Consider the following 14,304-nt stretch of genomic DNA (forward strand, 5'->3'; position numbering starts at 1 on the left):
GTGAGTTGGACATGGATGCTTCATTTGTATTAGAGTAAGAATCTCTGGTAGCTCTTCGGAATGAGGCCGCTTCTGGAACTTCTCCTCTGGTGGCTGCATGGGAGCTGTCACATCGGCACTTGCCTGGCCCTTGGTTTTAAAGCACGGGTTACCTTCTGGAAAAGGTTTTTGTCTTCCTGTAAAGCATTAAGAGTCTGCCATTTTTTTTAAAAAAAAAAAGCATCAGGATACAAAATGCATAAACAACCAAATAAAATAGGTAAATTAAACTTCATCAAAATTTAAAGATTTTCCTCGCTGGTGTAGTTCAGTGGATTGAGTGCGGGTCTGCTAACCAGAGGATCGCAGTTCGATTCCCAGTCAGGGCACAAACCTGGGTTGCGGGCCAGTTCCCAGCAGGGGACACACAATGTATTGGCAACCATACACTGATATTTCTCTCCCTCTCTCCTTCCCATCCCCTCTAAAGATAAATAAATAAAGTCTTTTAAAAAATTTAAAGATTTTGTGCATCAAAGGACATTGTCAAGACAGCAAAAAAGATAACCTACAAGCTGGGAGAAAATATTCACAAGTCATATATCTGATAAGGCTCCAGTATCCACATATACAAAGAACTCTTCCAACTCAACAACAAAAAGACAAGCAGCCCTGTTCTGAAATGGTCGAAGGTCTTGAATAGACATTTCTTCAAAAATGATACCCAGATGGCCAACAAAAACATGAAAAGGTGCTCGATATGATTAGTCATTTGGGGAGATGCAAACTAAAGCACAATGGAGGCCCACTTCACAACCACTAGGATGGCCATACAAAAATCAGAATCAAAATTAAAAAAACAGAAGTAAAAAGCGTTGAGGATGACGAGAAGCAACAGGAACCCTCATACGTTGCCAGCAGGAAGGTAAAACGGGGCAGCTGCTGCGGAAAACCTTTCTAAGTTCTTCACAAAAGTCAATCGTGGACTCTGCCCGTAACCCAGTCATCCCTCTCCTGGAGATAAACCCAAAAGAAGTGAAAATGGGCACTCAAACAAATACGTGTACATCCATGCTAATAGCAGCTGCATTCACTAAAGCCAACAAGTTACTAGATTAATAACAAATTCATAGACAAACAGGTTACTAGATAAAGGAATTGTGGTATATACCTGCAATGGAATAGTGGTCAATCATAACATGGTTGAACCTCAAAAACATTATGCTGTTTTTGAAAGAAACCAGGCACTAAAGGTCACATGTTATATTATTCCATTTGTATGAAACATCCAGAATAGATAAATCCATAGAGACAGAAGGCGGAGTGGTGGTTGCCACATCTGGAGGGAAGGGGAAGGATGGGAGAAGCTGCCTAAGGAATGCAGGGCTTTATTTTTAGACTAGGTAGAGGTGGTGATTGTATAACACTGCGAATGTGCTATATGCTACTGAATTGTTCATTTTAAAGTAGTTAGTTCTGTTTTTATTTTATAAGCTGCAATACCTTCTAGGTTAAACAGAAGCCTTCTTACAAGATTACCCCATGAGGTTACTGAAGATTTTTAAAAAGATTTATTCAATCCATCCATGCACACGGTATCTATTCGTTGTTCCACATCTGTGAAGTGCCAGACACTGTGAGGCAGCTGGGTGCCAGGAGACCCACTTGCACCGCATCCAAGTGGGAAAGGACAGGACCCTCTCATGGGGGAAGGATGACGGCAAGCAGGGCGAGAGAACTAACGTTTGGTACCTGGCTGCTACACGCTAGCTCGCCGCCTCACGCTTGGTCACACTTATGTTCAAAGCCACTTGGAGTGGTGATGCTAGGAATTATTAGACACTGAGGATCAGAGAGTTTCACTTCCCCACGTCACCCAGCCTGAGGCAGGGAGGCCTGGGCCTTCCTACCCCACCACTCGGCTCCTTGAGCAGAGGGGTGTGAAGAGCCGAGCCTCCTGGGGAAAAGATGCTTCCCAATTCAAAAGGAAAAACAAGTAAATTTATTAAGAAGCACCTTTGATATCAAAAACAGCAGTTGTGATTCTCTCTCTCTAGTGGGATAAGGCAACAAGCCAGGAAAAGACCATAATGAACTGTCAAACTTTTACTCAGTTTCATTTTCCCAACACAACCATAGAATTTTAGAAAATGGGTGGTTTTCTAAGTAATCTGACCACATGCCTCATTTTTCAGATGGGAAAGCTGAAGGCCTGCAAAATTAAATGACGCGCCCAGAGTTCTATAGAAAGAGAGCAGCAGAACGAGGGATGGGGCTCACGTCCCGTAACCTCTAGTCCAGTTCTTTCTGTGATTCCACACACAACAAATTGAGACACCGATTCCACATTAACCTCTCAGTGGGTAGATCTCAGGTTCGCTCCCTCTCCATAGGGTTAGTAGATGCAATTTTTGCCTCTATAAACTCAGAGTGTAATGACCTACACAATGTTGGACTTTTTCAGTGACTTTACTATTTCTTTCATCATGTATTTTGTTAAAAACCAATAAAGGAGAGAGTCGACATTAGAATCTGGGAAGGACTATATTTGAATTCAGTTCATTTCAACACAGGTAAACCTCTTGGAAAGTTGGAATAGGAAATGAACTGAGAACAAAGAGGAGGCTTTGAAAACATACAAAGAAGACTTTGCCAGGAATTTTATCAAGAAAGCCCAATGACGTCAGACCGACTCCCCGACAAAGCCATTGCACACATCCTGGAGGCCACTTTCTTTCCTGACCCTCCTATTCATTGGCATTGATGTGTTGCTGTTATTTAAAATGATGCACCAAATAATTACAGAGGGAGATGTATGTTCTTGTAAAAGATGGGGGGATGACATCACTACTTTCTAAATGTCAAGCCATTAGATTACACAATTCGGAAAATTGCTATATGCCCGTTGAGAATGCTTATCATCCAATTAAAATTTTACCCTTGATCCAAAATGGCCACCTCTTAATCATCCACCTTGGCAACCTGAGGCTTCAATTACCCATCAGCAGAGCTTCCTGCAAACCTTCTAAGGGGCGGAAACAGCATTTAACTGACTTAGCTCAAGATCCCAGAGTGCACTCAACTATCAAACCCCTGATTTGCCAACATACAAAACACAGTACTGAAGGAAAATATTGAGTTGCCCACTCACACTTTTTAAAGTGATATACACATTGCATTAGGTTCTCACATTTAGAGACCATGGAATAATATGGTCAGTTGAACTGGCTGAAGTCACAAGAGTCCCTTTGAATAGCACATGGATAAATAGTCAGGCCCCTTAACTCTTCTTGGATGAGTTCGGAAATTATAAAGTTTTAAGTCTAAATCATCTATTTTTAAAATCCTTTCTTTTGTTAAGGAAGTTAAAGGGATGCATTGGCAACATGGCTTAGTGAAAAGAAGCCGAAGACTTAACCCTCAGTGGCAATGAAGAACTTTGCAGACAGATAGAATGAAAGCTATGATCCTTCCTGACTTCGACAAGGCTTTCAATTTTGTTCTGCTTGGCTGTTCCTCAATGCATTGTAAATTATGGATAAAAATCATTCACTCTTAGGTCAGCCCATAACTTGTTAAAGACATTGAAAGCTCTAAATACATTCCATTAAACTTTCTTCATCCTCAAATGCCCTTATTCTCTGTCGATAAATCAAGTTACAACGGACTGTGTCGATGTCCTATATTTATCATTCTATGTGATTTCTTTGTCATTCTCGAAAAAGACAGTGATGGTAAGGCTTCGAGTCAGGTTTCAGATGAAGCTGAGCTTTGAGGAAACTCTGCTAACCACACACCAACTGGAAAGTGCTTTTGTTTCCCCAACCGTGTTGGTGGGTCCTTACAAGCCTCCTATACAGTGTTTCAGTCTGTCCCTATATGTCCAGTGGCCCACATTTATAAAATCATGCCTGAAGTTAGGCTGTAGCTGTGGGAAAGAGCAGCAAACTGACTGACATGGTGGGCCATGCAATGGCTTGGGCCCGAGTGCCCATCACCCAGCCCACTGAGCTAAACCATGACAATCTTCAGCACCACAAAGGTTTTCAAGTAGCCGGTGAAGAGTAAATTGGCCTCAAACGTAGCTCAGAAGTAATTCCAGGACCCATAATAGAGGGTCATTCTAGATCCATGAGTAATGCAATGTTTTCACCAATAACCAAAACGATGGAAGAGAAAGCACCATCAATTTTGAGGAAGCCACAGGCTGAGCCAACCCTTCAGAAGTGGGAGCAGAACTGAATAATAATGGTAATAATAGGCATTCAGCATCTGTTCTATGCCAGGCACTGTTCTAAGAGAGCTTATCTGATGAACTCGTTTCACCCTCCCAAACAGCCCTAGGAGGTAGGTGCTCTCACTCTGACAATCTCTCTAAAGAGCCACTGGAAGGAAGCCTTGAGGTGCGTGATGGGATTAGTGTCACCAGTCACTGATCCCCTTTCTAGAAAATTTTTCACAGTGGATTTGCTTATGATCTAAAGATTGTAAGTATAGACAATCTACTAATTTTTTTTCTTGACCTTTATGGTCTCTGTTTACTACACTACAGAAAGCATTCTGGTTTAGTATTCTAATTCCATATGCTTGTATATAATTTGTGACTATAAATACTGATAAATAAATTCTAATACTCCCATGAAAATATTGTTCCAATATTCCAAAATTAAAGTTTATCATATTTTGACATAGCAATAGACCCATAATTAGGGTTATCTTCATATAGAATATTCTCTTTATAAACAGCATGTTTTACAAGAAAAGTTTTGAATTTTTAATGTTGGATTTTTTACAGTACAAAAAAAACCAACCTTTACTAACTTGTGGGAAGGAGATTTTGTTAGAATCCACCGATTTTTCTGGAATGTACCAATAAACATAGTACCATGAATCTACTCGGGCAACTCTGACAATCTGGGTTTTCCTTTGGCCAGCTTCCCCAAGTAAGCAAAGCTTGTTTTGTTTTCTCATGCTTTCCCTTCTGGTCATTTCTTAAGGCAGAAGAGTAGACTCTTTGTGGCAAGAAGAGAGACAGGTAGCAGACAGGGTGTGGCTCTAGCTCAGTGGGGGGGGGGGGAGGGGGGTGGTGTGGAAGAATGGCCCAGGGTAGGGAGAGCAGGGCGACTCCTTTCAGGGACTTGGCAGCCGGGACAATACTTGAAAAGCAGCCCTCAGCCGCAGCCGGCTGGTATCTTCGGTTCTGTGTAACCGGAGACAGTTCTGCTCAGGGCTGTCCCTCGAGTCCCAGCAAGAATTCCTTCCTCAGTGACAAAGCACGAGAATGAGGCCCTCCCAGCATCTTTGACAGGTTATATGAAGATGAAATCGTTCAAGTCTTTAAAGGTTCCCCGGAGGTATAAGCACTATCTCCTAAAAAGCCTCTTCTACACCTTCCTTATTTCTTCCACTTTTCTGAAGACATTCACGCCCCATCTTTAATCTCCAGTTCAGTTACTTCCCCTGAATCACAGACTGTGAGAGCCAGTGTAACCAAAGAGGTCATTACGTCACAGGGAAGTAAACCGTGTCCCAAGGAGCTGAAGTGACCCAGTTCTCACCACTCAGACTAGACTTGCCCTCAGGCCGTCATGGAGTTTCTCAGCCTCAGCACTGCTCGGGCCTGGATAATTCTCAGCTGGACAATTCTCTGTCAAGCGGGCTATGATCCCGCTTTTATCCTGGGACACAGACATTTATCCGTGTCCCAGGCCTCTTTCCACTAGAATCACCAGAGTAACCTCTTCTCCCTCCTCCATTGTGAAAGCCAAAAAGGTCTCCAGACCTGGCCAAACGTCCCCTGATTTTTCCCCTCGTGGCAAAACCAGCTCTGGCTGAGAACCACTGATCCAGCAAATCCCTCCACCCCACCCACAGGGGGCAAAGGAACAGTTTTAACAGCAGGGGCCATCTGTAGTCTGCACAAGTGCACCTTCCGCAGTCTGCCTTTGCAGTCGGCTGCTGATTGAACCCAATCTTTCTCATAAGACTCCTCTTTAGTAAGCCCCCTCCACTGGTCATGAGGAGCAGAAATCATGAAATCCTCCTCCGGTCCTGCAATTCCCCTCGTGTGATTTCCCGCACCTGTGTCCGGTCTCCTCACCTCCTTTCTGAGCTCCTTGGGACAGCCGGGTGGGGAGGGGTGGGTATTCTCCCTAGTTGGCGTAATTCATCCCAGAATCATCCCTAGCCCATGCAGTGCTAGGGACACAGTAGAAAAAGCAATAAATGCTATGGGCCAAGCAACTCCTCAGTGAGGCCCGGCTTTGTCCAAACGTGAAGGCACAACTGCTCAGGTCACACATGTAAACATCCGAGCATGCACGGAAGGAGCATAGCCTGGAAGAGGACTGCCTGGCAGTTCCGCCACGGCTCAAGAGGCACACAGTTGCACTGAGAATGCAGTAGGCTGTCCCGGGTACCATCGAGCCAGGGAGCCAAGGCTCTTCTTTCTTTCTAAAGATTTTATTTATTTGCTTTCAGAGAGGGGAAAGGAGGGAGCGAGAGGAGAGAAAAATTTGTGGTTGCCTTTTGTATGCCTTCAACTGGGGACCTGGCCCACAACCCAGGCATGTTCCCTGACTGGGAATCCACCCAGGGACCTTTTGGTTTGCAGGCTGGTGCTCAATCCCCTGGCCACACCAGCCGGGGCCTGAAGTTCTTTTTCACTTTACATGGTAAGGTTGAAACTGAATCAACTTGGAGTAAAAAGGCCCATGAGGTGAAAACTAAAATATTCCCGATATTTCCTAGGCAAGTCACTAAACCAGTATGGGCCCCAATTTCCTCTTCTGTGTGATGGACTTAATACTGGTATCCACCCCAAACTGTTGCTATGGGGATGCATGAGCGAGTGCTTAGAACAGTGCAAGGCTTGTCATGTGAGAGTTAGCTCTTGTGAGGATTGTTACCATTATAAACCCCCATCCTCCTGAGGTCCTCTTCTCAGCCCTTATCACTTCTGTATGCTCCCAGAGGGTGCTAGGTGACACTTGAGACACGGGCACAGGCACGTCTCTCTGAGAGCAGGAGTTTGCTCCTTGTGGCAGGAGTCTGCCACAAGTGGGCACTTGATGTATATTGAATGAATGAATGAATGAATGAATGAATGAATGAATCTGTGGTGTACGTATAGGAGCCAGCAGGAGTGGTTAGTATTTTTCCCAAGGGACAATTTTTTTCGCATTTCTGTGCAAGATTACAACACTGAAAACCTGCCTTTTAAAGGCCGTGTGCTCCGACACACAGTGGGGACTTGGGTCCCAGAGCCCCTGCCCCTGCTCCTGCCCACACCCCAATTAGCTGCATGACCCAAGGCTGATAGGCATCTTCATTTTCCTGATAAGAATAACAATACTCACATCCTAGGGGTATAACAAAAATTAATGAGATGGCATGTGAATTGTGCCATGAGCTTCACAAAAAAAAACCTTACACTACTATCAAGCAAAATTATTTAAAATATGCCAAGAAAGCATGGAGTTAATGGGGCTGTTAATTTACTGAAGACAAAATATTCTTCTTGCTTAGCTCATTTTGCAGAGGCCAGGTTACAGTGTTATCAGTTGGCTGTCTGAAGAGAAAGCAAATCTACTTTATTCACTGCTGGTTTCAAATGAAAAGTGAAAATGCCTGTCCTCATCTCCTTACCAGCTTAATAAAGCTCAATTTAGCATCCTGAGAATTTGACGTGCTGTGGAAGAGCACTCCAGGGCTTCGATCCTTGCCCTGTTAACCACACTAGATATGGCAATGAAAGTCTTACAATTAAAGGTCACCGTGCCCCTAAACAGGCATCTGAAGCACAGAGCAGCTGGCCATCTGCCTTCAGGTCCCTGGTGGGAGGGCTGCTGGCTGCGGAGGTCCTGGGACTTCCTCCCACAGGCCCTGGTGCCCAGCCGTACTGTGCTCCTGCCACAAATAAGGTATTGATTTTCTAAACATCCCTTAAAAAAAAAAACTCTCAGGTGTCATGTCTCAGATAACCATTTCAAAGGGAGTATTTCTTTAAAATAAAGTCCAAATTTAAAAAGAAGAAATATGGTTTGCATATCTGGCTTCTTGCCACACCTACATTTTGCCCTGTAAGATTCACAAACTCTCCTTCAGTGGAGCTCAGTTCAGGGCCCTGAATGCAGCAGCTTCCCAAACACTTGCCCACCACACAGCCCAACCCCCTTTCCCAGTCATTGCTAGTCCTTCCCCTGGAATTCCTCCCAGTCCTGTTCGACCAGTCACAGGGAGGCCATCGTTCTTGTTAGAAATTCTCCCCTACGCAGCACTCGAGAGTGGAGAGCTCTCCACTGTGCCCGTAATTTCCCACAGTCGCCTGAAGGAATCAATACACTGGGGGGAAATTGTACGGGCACTTGACAAAGAGCTGAGAATGAGGATCACTTAGGCCTTCTGAATGTAACCAGTCAGGATAGGGTTCTGAAGGTTTGTTCAGATACGGTCAACCGATATCTTGAATGCATTTTGTAAAGGTGACTTGGGAGATATCATTTATTCACCCTAGAGAGTTTACTTTCATCTTATCTCTTTTTCCAGCAAGGCCTATCTTATCTCCTGCACTGGACCCAGAGTGGGCACGAGGCACGCGTTCAACACACGTTAATCACTGAAGGAACGAGTAGGGTGAGACCCAGAATCCCACCAGTGCAGACACCATTCTAGAGGATGGCAGGGGTGAAGGTCTTCCGGAAATTGGGCATCATCAACTCCCTCCAGAAAGGACTTCCAGAGTCAGTTAAAAAGTACTATGATGGACAAATGCCCCAGTTTTTCAAGAAGAAAAAAAAGCAAAAAAGTTCAATGTCATTTAAAAGGGGGGCAGATGGTAAGACTGTAAAAGAAAAGACACGAAAGAGATGTACTAAATGCAGTGTGCACATATTTTCTATTCTTCTGAGTCCACAAACTATGAAAGTTCCTTTTGGGACAATCAATTTGAATATGGACTAGGTATTACATGATATTAAAAAATTATTATTAATGTCATTAGGTATGATACTTGCATTGTGGTTATATGTGTGTGTGTGTGTGTGTGTATATATATATATATATATATATATATATATGAGTGTGTGTGTTAGTTCTCCATAATAAAGTAGTTAGAGGGAAATGACACAGCTGGAATTTGCTTTCAAAAATAACAGGAAAAAAGCAAAACAGTTGGGGAGTGAGGAGCAAGGTTGGCAAAAATGTTGATAATTGACGATAGTGGATAAGTTCATGAAGTTCGGGGTGCTATTTTTTCCACATTTTTGTAACCTGGAAATTCTCCAAAAGAAAAATATTTTAAAAGTAACTAAAACCACAGTGTCCAACCCTTGAACTAGAATGCACCACCTTTTCTTTCATTCGTTAATTGCTCACATAGTTATTGAAACTCCACTAAGCAGAAAGCACTGTGGTAGGAACTGCGAGGGTTCCAGAGCTACATAAGACATGATCGAATATCCAATATGTCTGGGATAAATATCTTAAGTGGTTTATATTTGACCACTTGGGCACAGAAAGCCCTGAACCTTCCCAGACACTGGATATGCTGAACTGCAGCCTGATAGCCTCAGTGCTCACACTACACCCTTTACTAACCGGGGCGACCCTGGGGAGCCACTTACTTTTTCTAACCTTCAGTTTCTCATTTATTTAAAAAAAATAACAGCTAATGGTAGTACTCTCTTTGTGGGCTCGTCGTGAGTATTAAGTAAGATTATAACAGACCCAACCTAGGACCATCCGGGCTTTTGATAACAAGTCCATAATGTTAGCTAACATTATTTTCTGGCTAGGAGCAGCCCAGCGGTAGCCCTTTGTGCGGCTATGAAGAGACCGTCCTTTCTCAGGGCTGGAGGGGGTGAAAGGGCCCAGTGAGTGGAGGGACGGCTGGCGGCACTTGGCGCTGGCTCCTGGTGCAGGGCTCCGTCCGTCCACCATATGCTAGGACTCCGAATAGGCTTCCCAGGCCCACCCTAACCCCCATCAAGTTTCCCAAGAGGAATCAAAGCTCCGGAGCTTGCCTCCGATCTCGCGTGTGGGCAGATGTGCTCAACACTCAGAAAGCGGATGTGCAGTGCAAGCTAAGCCGGGTCTGGTGTTTGCTGCAGCTGGACAGTGGGGTGAGCAAAAGGCATCCATGCAGTAAATGCTTGCGACAACTCCCCCTCAACCTCCCTGCTCTCGCCCATTCTGCTCCTCCACCAGGCTGAGGCTGAGCTAAACGTCATTCCTGGCACTTGTGGAATCCTACTAATCGATTTGAAAATTGTTCAGGTGCTCCTTGACATACTTAGATTCTGGTAAACCCATCACAGTCTGAAACTATCTAAAGTCAAAATCGAACATACAGCCCCTAACCTACCAAACATCGTAGCGTAGCCTAGCCTACCTTTCATGTGCTTAGAACACAGTATCCAAAAATCCCTGGCAACAATTGAGCATTGACCGGGTGCTGCCCCTGGTGACTGCGTGGCTGACTGGGGGCCACGGCTGCCTGCTGCTGCTCGGCATCATGAGAGAGTACCGTGCCACTTATCATTGGCTGGGAAAAGATCAACGTTCAAAATTCAGCGTGTGCTTTCCACTGAGTGCATATTGCTTCTGTGCCACCAGGAAGTACAAAATTGTTAAGTTGAACCATTGTAAATCAGGGACTATCTGTATTCTCCTTTCTCCCAAACGGTGGTAAGAGGGATGGTGACTAATGCACTAACATAGATGAATTTGAACCTTGCACTTAAAACAAAAGTTACTTTAGGCAGCTTCAACCTGAGTCTCTGCTTCTCACCTTCCTCCCTGAACGACATGAGCTTCAGCACATGCTCTAGCTTCTGCACAAGCTACCAGACCCTGGGCTCCATGCAGTCACGTAGCTACCGGGTCTAGCTGGCCAGCAGCTCAGCCAGCGTCTATGCAGGCACCAGTGGCCTGTTCCACCACTGTGCAGGACAGCTGGGGACCCAGAGTCCTGGCTACAGGGATAGCAGGGGATCACATGTGCGAAGGGGACATACAGAGTGAGAAGGAGACTATGAAATGCCTAAATGACCACCTGGCCTCCTACCTAGAGAGGGTGGGGACCCTGGACGCTGATAATCAGAGACTGGAGATCAAAATTTGGGAGCACTTAGAGAAGAAGGGACCCCAGGTCAGAGACTGGGGACATTATTTCAAGACCATCAAGGACCTGAGGGCTCAGATCTTTGCAAATTCTGTGGACAATGCCCGCATCATTCTGTAGACTGACAACGCCCGTCTTGCTGCTGATGACTCCAGAGTCGCGTATGAGATGGAGCTGGCCACGTGCCAGTCTGTGGAGAATGACATCAATGGGCTCCGAAAGGTCAGTGATGACACCAATGTCACTGGGCTGCAGCTGGAGACAGAGATCAAGGCTCTCAAGGAGGAGCTGCTCTTCATGAAGAAGAACCACACCACGAGGAGGCAGTAAATGGTCTGCAAAACCAGGCTGGCCACTCTGGGTTGACCCTGGAGTTAGATGCCCCCGAATCTCAGGACCTCAGCAAGATCATGGCAGACATCCAGGCCAGATGACCAGCTGGCTCAGAAGAACGGAGAGGAGCTAGACGAGTACTGGTCCCAGCAGATGGAGGAGAGCACCACAGTGTCGCCTCGCAGTCCACTGCGGTGGGCGCTGCTGAGACGACACTCACAGAGCTGAGTCACGTGGTCTACTCTTTGGGGAACGGCCTGCACTCAATGAGCAATCTGAAGGCCAGGTTGGGGAACAGCCTGAGGGAGGTGGAGAGGCTCTGTGCCGTGCAAATGGAACAGTTCAACGGGATCCTGCCGCGCCTAGAGTCAGCGCTGGTCCAGACCCAGGCAGAGGGGCAGTGCCAGGCCCAGAAGTACGAGGCCCTACTGCACATGAAGGTCAAGCTGGAGGCTGAGATCGCCACCTACCGCAGCCCACTGGAAGAAAGGGAGGACTTCAATCTTGTTGCCTCCCTGGACAAAATCCACTCCTTACAAATTATCCAAAAAGACCACGACCTCAGGACTGTGGATGGCAAAGTGGTGTCTGAGGTCAACAACACTGGTTTTGAGGCGTTAAAGGCAGCAGAGGTGGGGCATCCCTGGCTGGGAAGGAGGCCAATAAAAAGTTCAGAGTGCATTGATCATTAAAAAGAAGAAAAAATTACTTTATCACCAGACTTGATTATACCTTGTCTTGTTTTGTCTTTGCCTTTTCCTCCCCTCCCCCTTTCTCCTCCTTCTGTGATTAAAAGGCTAACACTGTTAGCCCCAACAACGGGGCCATTCACTCCCGCGTGTATTTTGCTGCACAGTGGACTGAAATGTACCATCCTCATCCCAGCTCCAGTGGGCCCCACTGGTGCTTCCATGGACGGGGAGTCACACAAGTGCACATCTGTCCTGTGGAGGGGGGTGGAACCAGGGCGTGCCTGGAGACTGTGTGGAGGCCATTGTGGAGAGCTACACCGAGTACCATGCTGAAGGGTGTGCGTTCCACATGTACATGGCCCACACGTGCACCATATTTAGGCATGAGTAGATGCCACGCATACACAGCCAGAAATCAAAAACCCACACTCATTCCAATGGCAGACTCTCTCAGAGGCTGGAGAACTGCTTCACGAAGTTCGTGCCTCTCGTCAGAGTCTGAGCAGAGGATCACAGGAGCCTTCGCCAACTACAGGTGCTGTGGTTAGGGCTGTCTTTTTGAGGAAAATGTCGTCTCACTACTCATCCACACACATGTACCCTACACACACATGTAAATCTGTGCACATTTATAAAACTGGAATCACACCAGAAAAATGACAGGGGAAAAAAGTGCTATCTCCAATAGTCAAGTAAAATTAAACCACAATACATATACCAAAGCAGAGCACAATGAGCTGGGTGTGGTGCACAGTTTTTCTTTGAATAACCTGATAACTGAGACCCTCGCCTCCCAGACGATAGGCATCTGGGTAATTAAATAAAGTGAATGAGACGTGTTACATCTGTAAAGCATAGTGCGTGGATCCATGGTGTCTGAGGCATTCTAATCACATGATACATTTCTTTCAGAATATACTTCATATATCAGCCCAACTGTGCCATAAATACCAACCTCTTTGCCCCTTGGTGTAGACCAACTTCATGAGGAGAGCAAGTCCCTCCACTACTACAGAATTCATAACAAATGAACATCTGTTAAAGAATTTTAAATAAGTGCTAGATTAGAGCTGAAAAAAATCAACCTGAAAACGTATTTTAAAGACTTTTAAACAATGCAATGAAATCAACCACTATTTATTACTTCTACTTTCTAATTTAAGACACATTTTATATGTTTAAGGCTATTCAACTGGTTTTATTCGAGAAAATGGGACATTAACGTTTTAAGCTATTTCAAAGAAAGTCTCTACAGTTTTAATCTCAACCAATCAAGTTCATCCAATATGTGTATTATTAAGGTCATTTCCTTCTAACTGCATGCTTTCTACTGCATTCCTTCAATCACTTTGTGGCTATATACATTTTCTTTCTAGTTTCAAAAGCAATAAATGCTCTTTGCAGAAATCCAATTATCATATATTACCTACCATGCAGAAATGATTACATAACAATTTAGCATTATGCCAGATTGTTTTCTAAACAAACATATTATTCACAGTTTTTATTGAAACAAAATAATGCATGGTAATGTGTAATTTATTTTACCTTTCTACCAATAACATATCATGGATAACTTTCCATATGGGAATATGGAAATATATTATATTTAGTCCTATAATATAAGCCCATTTGGGATGTGTGATCGCAGAGTATGCTGTTTTAAGCATGTAGCTTTACTTTATTTAACCAATACCCCAATGGAGGTAAATTAATGTCATAAACAAATACAGAGGAAAAAAAGCCATTCTTGTACATATGCCTTTGCAAATTTTCCTATTTAAAATGTTTTCTTTACATATATGTAGCTGGTTATATTTTCCCTGATTTTCTTTTTTAAAAATTTTTATTTTATTTTTAGACAGAGGGGAAGGGAGGGAGAAAGATAGAGAGAAACATCAGTGTGTGGTTGCCTGTCGTGTGCCCCCTTCTGGGGACCTGGCCCGCAGCCCAGACATGTGCCCTGACTAGGAATCAAAATTGTGATCCCTTGGCTCGCAGGCCCGCACTCAGTCCACTGAGTCACATAGCTAGGGATTTTGACATCATAATAGATAAATTAAGAATTTGACTAAATGAGAAGGAAACTGGCAAATGAACCTTGGAAAGTACACTTAACATTCTGTATTATTCAAACACTTGCGTATTTTGTCATTTTCTAGGCTTCTGAGCTAAAAA

General features: G+C 44.6%; 1 protein-coding gene and 1 pseudogene across 2 annotated transcripts in view; one reads left to right on the forward strand and one right to left on the reverse strand.

Moving 5' to 3' along the window:
• The window catches only part of TRIM2 (tripartite motif containing 2), a 119,175-nt gene that overhangs the window by 94,689 nt on the left and 10,182 nt on the right, over nucleotides 1-14,304 (reverse strand). The gene's annotated exons all lie outside the window — the stretch shown is intronic.
• LOC118995320 (keratin, type I cytoskeletal 18-like) lies at nucleotides 10,745-12,517 on the forward strand (annotated as a pseudogene).

Source organism: Sturnira hondurensis, unplaced genomic scaffold (genome assembly GCF_014824575.4).
Source record: "Sturnira hondurensis isolate 20B ecotype Veracruz unplaced genomic scaffold, ASM1482457v3 Scaffold0010128, whole genome shotgun sequence".
Classification (NCBI taxonomy): Eukaryota; Metazoa; Chordata; class Mammalia; order Chiroptera; family Phyllostomidae; genus Sturnira; species Sturnira hondurensis.